Consider the following 12,500-nt stretch of genomic DNA (forward strand, 5'->3'; position numbering starts at 1 on the left):
TATCCTCAAAATAAGCCTTATTGCGCAGCTTCCATAATACCGTGACAATTGCAAGGTTTGAAACTAGCCACAGATCCTTTATCATTCTGCTGCGACCCTTTGCAGCCTTATAGAGTCCACCAGATCTTCATTAGGTTGCAGATTGAAGATTCCAGCCGCCCAAGCCAAAATCCTCTTCCAACTCTGCAATGCCAAGTGATGTGGCTAATAGTTTCAAAACTCTTCCTTCACAAGCGGCACATAGTAGGCATGCTCCTGCCCGTCTTCTTAATAATGTTATCTTCACTAGCATAACATTGTTTCGCCCAAATCTTCCAGTATTGCACACTCAAGGTAGGATGTACAACCTGCCTAGTAAAAAGAGCCGCACTAGGCACAACTTCCGCTGGCACTTTAAGAGCAGCCTTAGCCGACTTGACTGAAAAAACGCCTTTGCTATCTAAATCCCAAATTTTATAATCTTCACCACCAGCAATAAGAGGCAAATTATTAACATCAATATTGCACCGTAACATCAAATCTCTTGTTTTCTGAGGAATGTCCCAAGTACCATCGACAATAATATCACTTACCTTAGCCTTAAAATCATTAGGGCCTTTGGAAGTGATTCCAAGTCGCTGCGCAATCGAAAAATCACCACACAAATTATCAAAGAATAAGGAAGTATTTACGCCATTAACTATAGTCGAGCGTGTATGCTTTTGCACAAACTTGTAAACCAAACAGATTCCTGGAAAAAAAGAAGAACCCAGCTTATAATCAATCAGGTTGCCATTTAACTTGAAATACTTTGCCTTCAAAAATATGGCCCAAATCTTGTTTGAATCCCGAATAGAAACCCACAACTTCATTAGCATGGCCCTATTAACATCATTCAATTTCTTAATACCAAGGCCGCCTTCACGCCTTGAGAGACACATATCATCATAAAGAACAGTAAAATATTTACGTTTCTCAGCATCACCAGACCAAAGAAACTAATGGCCATTTCTACTTTCTTAATAACCGTACATGGCCACTTGTAAACATCCATAGAATGAATAACATAGCTAGAAATCACCGACTTAATCAGCACAAGTCTAGCCTGAAAAGATAAAGCTTACCCTTCCAGCCATCCACCTTGTCCATAATCTTCTCCACCACTTGGCGAACATGAATATGGCGAAAAATGCCAATCTTTAATTGAATTCCCAAATATTTATCCGAAAACAAAGCTCTTTCCATACCCAAACAGTTTGCAATAGCAATAGCACGAGATATTCTATTACCTCCATAGTAAAACTTGCTCTTGGCATAGTTTACGCACTGGCCAGACGCACGTTGATACAAGCCTAGCATATTCTTCAAATTTTGCAAACTTTGCAGATTCCCACTGCAGAAAATAAGGATATCATCCGCAAAAAGAAGGTGTGTAGGCGCCACACCTTTTTTACTAACCATAACATTCATACTACGACTTGCAAACAACTTAGAGAGATTGCGACTTAATACATCTTCAATAAAAACAAATATCAGAGGGGATAAAGGATCATCATGGCGCAAACCTCTTGTGATACTGAAATAACCTTCTGGGCAGCCATTAATCATGACAGAAATCCGAGCTGAAATAAGGATACTAAGAACCCACTTACACCAAGACTCGGAGAAGTCATATTGACGAAAAACTTCAGCAATGAAATCCCAACTAACCGTATCAAAATCTTGCGCAATATCCAGTTTGAGGCCAACATTTCCATGTTTCCTTTCCGTACTAATCTCATTGATCAATTCAGACGCCAAAGTTATATTCTCATGAATGTTTCTACCCTTCATAAATGCCACTTGTTCTTCAGAAATCAGCTTATTAAGCACAGTACCAAGCCTGGTAGCCATAATATTTGTAATGATTTTGAAGAAAAAGTTACTCAAGCCAATTGGCCTATAATCTTTGATAACATCAGATTTGTTATTCTTTGGAATAAGAACAATGAAACTAGAATTAATGGCATTAGGAATTTTACGCATAGCTCAACAGTTTGCAATGGCATTAAAAAGATCTCTAGAAATAATGTTCCAACACTGTCTATAGAAAGAACCTGTGAAGCCATCCGGGTCAGGCGCAGAATGCTCCTAAGTCAAAAACCGCCACTCTAACTTCCTCCAAAGATGGAATAGCATCCATAAAAGCACTTTCAGCAACCGAAATACTTTCATGATCAATATCAAATAAATCTGGATCAATATTAACATCACCACCATTGAATTTGGCCTGGTAATGACTACCAATGAAATCCTTTATTTCATCATGCAAAAACAAAGTAGTGTCAGTAGAAACCTTAAGTTCTGAGATGGTGTTTTGGCTTCTCCTCGTACGGATGCTATTGTGAAAAAAACGAGTGTTTTGATCGCCATCTTCCAACCAAGTTACTCTTGACTTCATCTTAAGCATAGTTTCCAACTCCGTTCTCACTTCATCAACATCCTTTTTAGCATTCGCAACCTTTAGGAATTGAAACTCATCAGACGGGTCATAATCAAGAAGATCATTCTCAGTTTCGATTTTAATTCAGCCTGTTTCAAACGAAATTGCACATCTCCAAAAATAGTTTTATTCCAAATCTTCAACACCTCATTTAATCTCTTTAGCTTAGAAGTAAAAACATAAGGGGAGCGCCATTAAGCTCCAAATTCCAATTATCCTCAACCAGCCGCATAAAACCTGGATGGGAAAGCCACATCTTTTGGATTCTAAAAGGAACTCTAGCCGGCTTTGGATTCTCAAAAGCAAACCCAAAAAGAGGGGAACGATCTGAACAAACCCTCGGTAAAGCCTTACATCTCCAATTAGCATATTTGTAGTACCAAGAATCATTTACAACTGCTCTATCATGTTTAGAGACAATTATTTGAGCGCCACTTCTACAATTAGTCCAGGTATATTTTTTGCCAATAGCATCAGCCTCAACCAAACCATTGTCTGAAATCCAACTTCCACCTTTCTTTTTCTCCAAGCGTAAGATGCAATTAAAGTCCCCCAACACCAACCAAGGGATATATATAAAGCCTAAACCCAATTGACGCCAAAGTCTTCTTCTTTCCACCGGATCATAAGAAGCATGAACAGCCGTGATAAAATCCCCCGCAAAGTTCACAGTGATTTCTTGCTTTGAAGAAGATAAAACATCAGGTCTCAAAAAAGTATTCCTCCACAAAATCCAAATGTTACCCTTTTCTCCCCCTTCCTTATTTGTAATAACATCTTCACAAAAAGTCATCTAATTTTAGGCTCTTAACGAAACGAGTAGTGCAAAAAACTTGTGATTCAGCAATACAAATTACGTCAGGTTTGTGCACGTTAAATAGCTCAGTCAACTTGGTCCTTGCACTATCTTTGGCCAAGCCTTGAGCATTCCAATAAAAGACACGAATTATTTAACCAAATCATCAGAAGGGCTTGCCGAACCCTTATCATCTTCCTTGCGCGTCTAACTTCTACTTCGTCTTCTAACTTACCTTTCATCCCCGTTCTGATTAGCCGCCAGTTTCACAGTTTTCTTTGGCGCTGGTTTAGAAGCTCCCTTCTTGGCCAAATTATCAAGTTTCTTCTTTTCAGCTTTTTCCCTTTTCAAACGCTCTTCTTCATCTTTAACAGCACTCCACTCCAACTTTTGAGCTTCAATTTCAACAGTATTAGTAGTACTTGCAGACTGCAAAGTACTTTGTGGGTTCTCCAAAATCAAGTTTTCAACTTCATCTTCATTATCATCAGTGCCAGTATCAAACATGTTGGAAGTCTCAAGAGGCTCCAATGGATTGGCTGGTGCATTCCTTCTTGCCGTTTTAGCGGGGGAGCTAAAACCATCATCATCTGTTGGTTCCATAATATATGTAGTTGGCGGATCTCCGGTAGCAACAACCTCAATATTTTGTAATGTGGCTTGTTGTATTACATCTTCATCTTGAACCCTACTAGCTTCCATTTTAATACGATTCTCCTCCTCAATTTTATTTTTTTCCATGATTAAAGCTCGCGTTTTCTGCAGTTTTTTGCAACGCCAAATCTTGTTCAATTTTTGCTAAGTACGCAGCCTTAGATAATTCATCGGCAATCCTTTTTTGTTCATCATAGAAAGCAAAAATCTCTTCTTCCTCTTTATCCAAGTTAGCATCATTTGTTGTAGCAGCATCAGCTTCCACTTCGCGTAAATTCTGCACCGACTTTGCAGCACGATTTGTGCCAACAGATTCAGGCGTGAGTTTCACATCGGCCTCATTAGCAACATTACCAGCAAAACTATTAGAAGGACTTGGGATGTTTGTATGTATACCAGCATACTTAACACCACCAATTATTAGATCATCTGGTTTATCAGGTTTATCATTCGGATTTTTAGGTGACATATTTTTTGCAACATCAGCTGATTTATCAGGCGTCTTTTCAGGGGGATCTTCTTTGTTGTATATCCGCATCTTCCAAATATTTTTCAATTCCTCCATCTTCGTATAAAGAGACTTACGCTTCTCAGGATCAACTTCAACATCATACTTCTTCTTTAATTCTTTATACTTTTTAGTTCTACAATCCTCCTCAACGTGACCAATTGATTTACAATGATCGCAAAAAACAGGCTCGTTCAAGAGTTCATAATCAATATAGAAACCTTCAGGCAAATCTTCATCATCAATAACAATATCATTAAGAGGTTTAGAAAAATCTATATCAATGAGAACCGCTGCAAAATATCTGTATTCATGTCTCAGGGTTCTCGGATCAACTGCCACAGGCTTGCCAAGGTCACGACCAATTCTAAACATAATTTCTTCTTCCCAGTATTCAATATGGAGACGCATAAAACGAACCCAAACAGCTGCCCTGGTTACCTTCTCTGATTCTGGATCAAATTGTGGCGTCCATGGCATCACTTTCAATTGCTGTTCTTTAAACTTCCATGGACCTTCATAGCTAATTCTTTTTCGATCAACTTCATTATACAATTTAATAATAAAGTAATCTTTAATCCATGGAATAAACTGAACTTGTCCGGTTAACTTCCATAATTTGCACAAAATCTGCTTAACTTCATCAAACTTAACACCTAAGGTTTCAAAATCAAAACGACCAACAAGACTGAATTTCCAGACTTCTTTAGATCGTTGAATAAGGTCCCTTGGAATTTTTGATAACAATCTCACCTGTGGAAGAACGAACTGGAGGATGTGATAAAGAATCTGCGTCAATAGAAGACATCACATGAGCACTCTTCTTAACAATATTAGCATAGGAACGGTTTCCATCTTTGGTTGAATTACCAACGCCATTAGAGTTTCCTGTTTCTGATAAACTAGGGTTACTTTTTTTTGGAACATAAACTTGTCTTGGCCTAAAAGGTGAACGATTTATATTGTTATTCCTGTTAAAAACACGATCATTACGTTGTTGATGTGATTGATTGCCCAAATCAGGCGGAATTGATTGATCCAGCGCCATAGAATTGACGCCAAATCCTTGAGCACAAAGAACGCAAAAGAGAAAGAAGAGAGAAAAAACCGGAGCTAGTCCGGCCAAAACCTAGGTTTTTTTTTCATTTGTAGAAATGCTTTTTTTTACTCGATCAACTTAAAAATAAAATAAAAAGAAAAATTGTACAGGGACTAGGCTATATTAGCGCTAAGCCGAGATTAGGCTATATTAGTGCTAAGCCGCATTTGTAGAAATGCTAACAAGACATATATAGGGAGGTGGTGTTGGTTGGAAGTCGAAAAACAAGTTATGTCCCAAAACGCGTTGGAAGCCCATGGCAATGCATTTTGTCCAATTTTGAAGCAAAAAATTTCTTGGTCATACTCGAAATGCATCACTAGACACCTGACGGATCGAATGCTCAGCCGTCATGGCTACGTGCTGCATGCTTGCCGGGGCGAAGCTCAGCCATCATGGCCGGGTGTTGAATGTTGCGAGCTTGCAGAGCACGAAGAAGCTTCATTCTTCCAAGCTGTAAGATGGCTTAGGACGGTGAAGCTTCATTCGTGCAAGTGGGATGTTTGTCGAACACAATGAAGCTTCATTTGGGTACGACATCTGCAAGATTCGGCTTTGGGGAGTTGATGAATGATTTTTGCTCCTCTAATCTTATTTGTATAAATGTTTTTTTTCTCGGTCAAAATAAAATAAAATAAAATAAAAAGCGAAACTGTACAGGGACTAGGCTATATTAGCGCTAAGTCGTTAGGCTGCACGCCAATAAGACCTAACTGAAACGAAAATAAACCTCTCCAGGCCATTCAATAGACTGAATGAAACCTGGCCTACCATCATAAAACTCATAAATTTCCTCGTCCAACAAACAAGCTTGTTTGGCCGAGGCATCAACTGAAAAATTAGCCTCTCTGTAGCTATGAACATAACTAATATTGTTGTAAAAACTCTTCGCCATTCTCCACTTTTGCATTAGCTTCCACGGTAACTCCCCTTTCTGAAGAGCTAAAATGCAACTCATCGAATCCGATCTGACACATAGATTCTTGACATTCCACCTTTGAGCCACAACTGCGCCATAGATAACAGCACACACCTCAGCATAGTAGTTGGTCTGCCAGCCCAGTCCAACACACAAAACTCCCAGAACTTCCGAGTTAGAATCACGAAAAACTACACCAGAACCATCTTGGCCCGTGTTTCCAAGTGATGCCCCATCAAAACAGATCATAAGCTCACCTGGATTAGGCGGCGTCCAAGTAACTTTAATTGGAACAGAGTTCTTGCAAGATTTGTGCTTCACTCTAAAGAAATTCAAAATGCACAAATATTCTAAGGTGTTGTACATGTGACCCTTCATTCTAATTGAGTTATCACGAATTACCTGATGAACCCGTCCCTTAAATTCAAGCCATCTTACACGCATGTTCTCATAATAAGCCTTATTACGCAGATTCCATAACTCCGTAACTATTGCAAGATTTGCAACAAGCCACAGATCTTTTATCATCCTACTACGTACTTTTGCAACCTTGTAAGAGGCCACAAGATCTTCATTCGGTTTTAGTTTAAAAATATCAACCGCCCAACCCCAAATCTTCTTAGAAATTTTGCAATGCTAAGTGATATGGCTGACATCTTCGCAATTCTCTCTACACAGGCGGCACATAGAAGGGAACTCCCTGCCCGTCTTCTTAATGATGTTATCTTCAGTAGGCAGCATTGCTTATTAAATAACTTCCAGTACTGTACACTCAAGGTAGGATGCACAACACTTCTAGTGAAAAGATCCGCAATTGGAAAAACTTCCGCAGGTGCCCTGATGGCATCCTTAGCTGACTTGACACAAAATACGCCCTTGTTGTCCAAGTCCCAAATTTTGTAATCATCTCCAGCACCAATAAGAGGCAAATTATCAACATCAATATGACAATGTAACATCAATTCCTTTGTCTTCGGAGGAATAACCCAAGCACCATCAACAATAATATCACTAACCTTGGCCTTAAAATCATTAGGACCCTTTTTAGTGATGCCAAGCTTTTGCGCAATTGAAAAATCAGCACACCAATTATCAAAAAATAAGGAAGTATTAGCACCATTACCTATAATTGAGTGCGTACGCTTTTGCACAAAGTTATACACCAATCTGATTCCTGGAAAAACCGAAGAACCCAATTTATAATCTATCAAGTTGCCATTTAACTTGAAATACTTCGCCTTCAAAAATCTGGCCCAAGTCTTATCAGAGTCACGAATCGAAACCCACAACTTCATAAGCATGGCCCTATTAACATCAATCAATTTCTTAAGACCAAGACCACCTTCACGCTTTGGATGGCATAAATCATCATAAAGAACCGTAAAGTATTTACGTTTCTCATCATCTTCAGACCACAGGAAATTTCGAATGGCCCTCTCAACTGACTTGATAGCCGTGCATGTCCACTTATACACAACCATGGAATGAAGCAAATAGCTAGAAATCACTGATTTAATCAAAACTAACCGAGCCTGAAAAGATAAGAGCTTACCCTTCCAACCTGCCAGTTTATCCATAATCTTCTCCATTACTTGTCGAACATGAATATGACGCACAATACCAGGTTTTAATTGGATTCCCAAATATTTATCTGGGAATAGCACCCTTTCCATGCCCATATAATTTGCAATAGCAACAGCATGAGAATGTTTGTCACCACCATATTATAACTTGCTTTTGGCATAACTAACGTATTGGCCAGAAGCACGTTGGTACATACGAAGCATCTCCTTAAAATTCCGCAAACTATGAAGATTACCCTTACAGAAAATAAGAATACCATCCGCAAATAGTAAATGAGTTAGCGCTACACCTTTCTTGCTCACCATATGGTGCATACTTCTTGCTGCAAACAACTTAGAGAGATTGCGGCTCAAAACATCTTCAATAAGAACAAAAATTAAAGGTGAAAGAGGATCACCTTGACGCAAACCTCTAGTGATGCTGAAAAAGCCTTCAGGGTTACCATTAATCATGATGGAAATCCGAGCAGAGTTAAGAATACTAAGCAGCCACTTACACCATGCATCGGAAAAACCATATTGCCGAAAAACTTCAGCAACAAATTCCCAACTAACCGTGTCAAAAGCTTGGCTATATCCAGTTTGAGGCCAACATTACCATGCTTCCTTTCCGCACTAATCTCATTGATTAGTTCCGACGCCAAAGCTATGTTTTCATGAATGTTTCTTCCCTTCATAAACGCCACTTTCTCCTCAGAAATCAATTTATTAAGCACCGTACCAAGTCTGGTAGTCATAATATTTGTAATGATTTTGAAGAAAAAGTTTCTTAAACCAATTGGCTTATAATCCTTAATAGCATCAGGTTTGTTGATTTTTGGGACTAGAACAATAAAACTAGAGTTAATGCCATTGGGATTTTCCGCATCGCCCAACAGTTTGCAATAGCATTAAAAAGATCTCTAGAAATGATGTTCCAACAAATTCTATAGAAAAGACCTGTAAATCCATCAGGGCCAGGTGCAGAGTCTGCGCCCAAATCGAAAACTGCTTCCTTAACTTCCTCCAAAGACGGAATAGCATCCATAAAAGAACTTTCAGCAGCTGAGATGCTTTCATGCTCATAATCAAACAGCTTTGGATCAATATGCACGTCTCCACCATTGAATTTTGCACGGTAATGATCAAAAATGTATTATTTAATTTCATCCTGCAAAATCAAAGTAGAGTTAGTAGAAATCTTCAATTCAGAGATTGTGTTTTGGTTTCTCCTCATGCGTATGCTGTTGTGGAAAAATCGAGTATTTTGATCACCATCTTCCAACCAATTAGTTCTCGATTTTTGTTTAAGCATAACTGCCAACTCAGTTCGCACCTCATCAACAGCTTTTCTAGCATCAGCAACCTTCAAAAATTATAACTCACACCTAACATTTTGGCCTAGAATATCATTCTCCTTATCAAGATTCAATTCCGCTTGCTTTAAACGAAACTGAACATCTCCAAACACAGTTCTGTTCCAAATCTTCAAAGCTTCCTTCAATCTCTTCAACTTAGAAGTGAAAACAAAAGGAGTCGCACCATCCAGCCTAACACTCCAACTTTCCTTTACAAAATCCAAAAAAGATGGATGAGAGAGCCACATTTTCTGAATTCTAAAAGGAACCCTATTCGGCCTTGGATTGTCCAAAGCAAAACCAAACAGAGGGGAATGATCCGAGCAAACTCTTGGCAAAGCTTTACACCTCCAGTTAGCATACTTATCATACCAAGCATCACTTATAACCGCCCTATCATGTTTAGAAACAATTATATGTATTCCACTACGACAATTGGTCCAAGTATATTTCTTCCCAATAGCATCTGCTTCCACCAAACCATTGTCAGAGATCCAACTTTGAAACTAATTCATATAAATTTCCTTAATCGGCCTACCACCCTTCTTTTCATCCAAACGCAGAACACAATTAAAATCCCCCAACACCAACAACGGAATAGATATAAATCCCAACCCCAATTGACGCCAAAGAGATCTCCTTGCCACCGCATCAGAAGAAGCATGAACTGCCTTGATATAATCACCAGAAAAATCCAAAATGATAGCTTGTTTTGAAGAGGATAAAACATTCGGCCTTGCCAGAGAATTCCTCCAAAAGACCCAAATGTTACCTCTCTCACCATTCAACTCATTAGTAATAACATCTTCACAAAAATCAAACAAATTTAAACTCCTAAAAAAACGTGTAGTGCAACGAACCTGCGGCTCCGCAATACATATTACGTCAGGATTGTGCAAGTGTTAAAGCTCAATCAACTTGGCCCTTGCACCATATTTAGCAAAGCCTTGAGCATTCCAATAAAAGACACACATTAATTAAATCTGTTCTTTGGAGGGATTGCCTAACCCTGTCTGGAAGATCTACCACCTCGAGTTTGAACTTGACTAACATTTGCTACAGTAACAGGCTTCTTTTTAGTAACCTTTGTTTTTTTCTTCTTATCAGCCAATTCCTTCTTCTCACGATCATTTTGTTCCTTCTTAGCAAGTAATTCCAAGTTTCTAGCATCATCCTATGCGGCTTTGGAAGTATTTGTTGATTGCGCCTGATCCACCGTATCTACAACTTCATCATCAGTTTTAATAACTACCTCATCAGTCTCTTCATTCCCAGTTTCAAATCTATAAGAAAGCGTTAAGTTCTCTAAAGATTTAGATGGAGTAGATCTTCTCGAAGTTTTAGTGGCCTCACTAAAACTAGCATCATCATTATCATCCGTAGAAGTTGGAATATTAGCAGCCGGAGAACAAGCTGCTACCTCATTATCTACAGGTTCACTGTCATTGATATTAACCAGAATTGGTTGAGTTGCGAAATGTTTCTTTTCTAAAACCTTCTTTCTCAAATTCTCTAGCCTTGTCTTAGCCATCTCTTGTTGAATTCTAGCAACCTCAGCATCAACCTCACGCTGCTTTGTTGCTTTCTTTCATAGCCTCATAATTCCTATAAGCTTCCATCTCTTGCATCTCAAGATTAACATCATCCTCCTTGCGCAAATTATCCCGCATATTTTCCGCAGTTTCCTCACCATCATTGCGCAAATTTGACTCCGCACCATCATTGCGCTTCTCAGAATGAGAAGCACCATCAATACGTTCAATCATATTGGGACCATCATTGTGCTGAACGGAATGAGAAGCACCATCATTGCGCTGCACAGAATGAGAAGCACCATCATTGTGCGCCTCGGACAGTGACGCACAATCATTGTGCGCCTCGGACAGTGACGCACCATCATTGTGCGTCTCTGATCTGTTACCTTCTTCACATGATTTCTCACCATTACTAGCACTATTCTCAGGGAAATGGGTATGTTTTCCGATAGCAATCTCAAGGATTGATTGGTTCTTCAATGTTTTAGGATCATCACCAGTGTTTGTTTGATCCTTCTCAAGAATTGTTTGCAGCGGTGGATCTTCCGGCTTGTTTTTCTTGCTATCATTTTTAGGATTCTTTCTTTTTTCCAGAAGTTCTTAAGGTCATCCATGTCGGCTTCAATTGATTTCTTGATCTCACGATCAGTTTCTTCATCAGCTTTTTCTTTCAAATCATCATACTTTTTTGTTCTACAATCAGATTTCTTATGGCCAATAGATTTGCAATAATCACAAAAACTCGGCATGTTTAAAATTTCGTAGTCTTGAACAAAAATTTCTTCGTTCTCTTCACCATCTACCAGAATCCTTCCTAAAGGTTGTGAGAAATCGATATCAATCAAAGCAGCAGGAAAGTATCCATATTCATGGCGCAAAGTTCTTGGATCGACAGAAACCGGCTTTCCAAGCCCTCTAGCCATTCGAAAAATCATCTCTTCATCCTAAAACTCCATTGGAAAAGCCGTGAAACGAACCCAAACAACAGCCCTAGTAATCTTATCCTTCCCTGGATCAAACATAGGCGTCCATGGATGAATTTTAAGCTGTTGAAACCCAGTTTCAGATTTAATCTTCTACGGTCCATCATAGCTTACTCGTTTTCGATCATCTTCATTGTCAAGCTTAATAACAAAATATCCTTTCTTCCATGGAATAAATTGAACCGAACCTGAGAGCTTCCATTGATTCAATAATTCTTATTTGTAGAAATGCTAATAAGACATATATAGGGAAGCGGTGTTTGCTGAGATCAAACGAGAACAATGAAGCTTCATATGCAAGCCGGACAGCACGATGAAGCTTCATTCTTGCAATTTGCAAGTTGACGGAACACGATGAAGTTTCATTACGGCATTCCCTTTGCAAGATCCAGCCTTGGGGAGTTGATGAATGTTTTTTGCTCCCCCAATCTTATTTGTAGAAATGCGAATAAGACATATATAGGTAAGGGGTGTTGGTTGGGATCAAACGAGAACAATGAAGCTTCATTTGCAATCCGGTTAGCACGATGAAGATTCATTCTTGCAATTTGCAAGTTGATGGAACACGATGAAGCTTCATTACAGCATTCCCTTCGCAAGATCCGGCCTCGGGGAGTTGAGGAAT

This window comes from Papaver somniferum, chromosome 7 (assembly GCF_003573695.1).
Source record: "Papaver somniferum cultivar HN1 chromosome 7, ASM357369v1, whole genome shotgun sequence".
NCBI classification, from domain to species: Eukaryota; Viridiplantae; Streptophyta; class Magnoliopsida; order Ranunculales; family Papaveraceae; genus Papaver; species Papaver somniferum.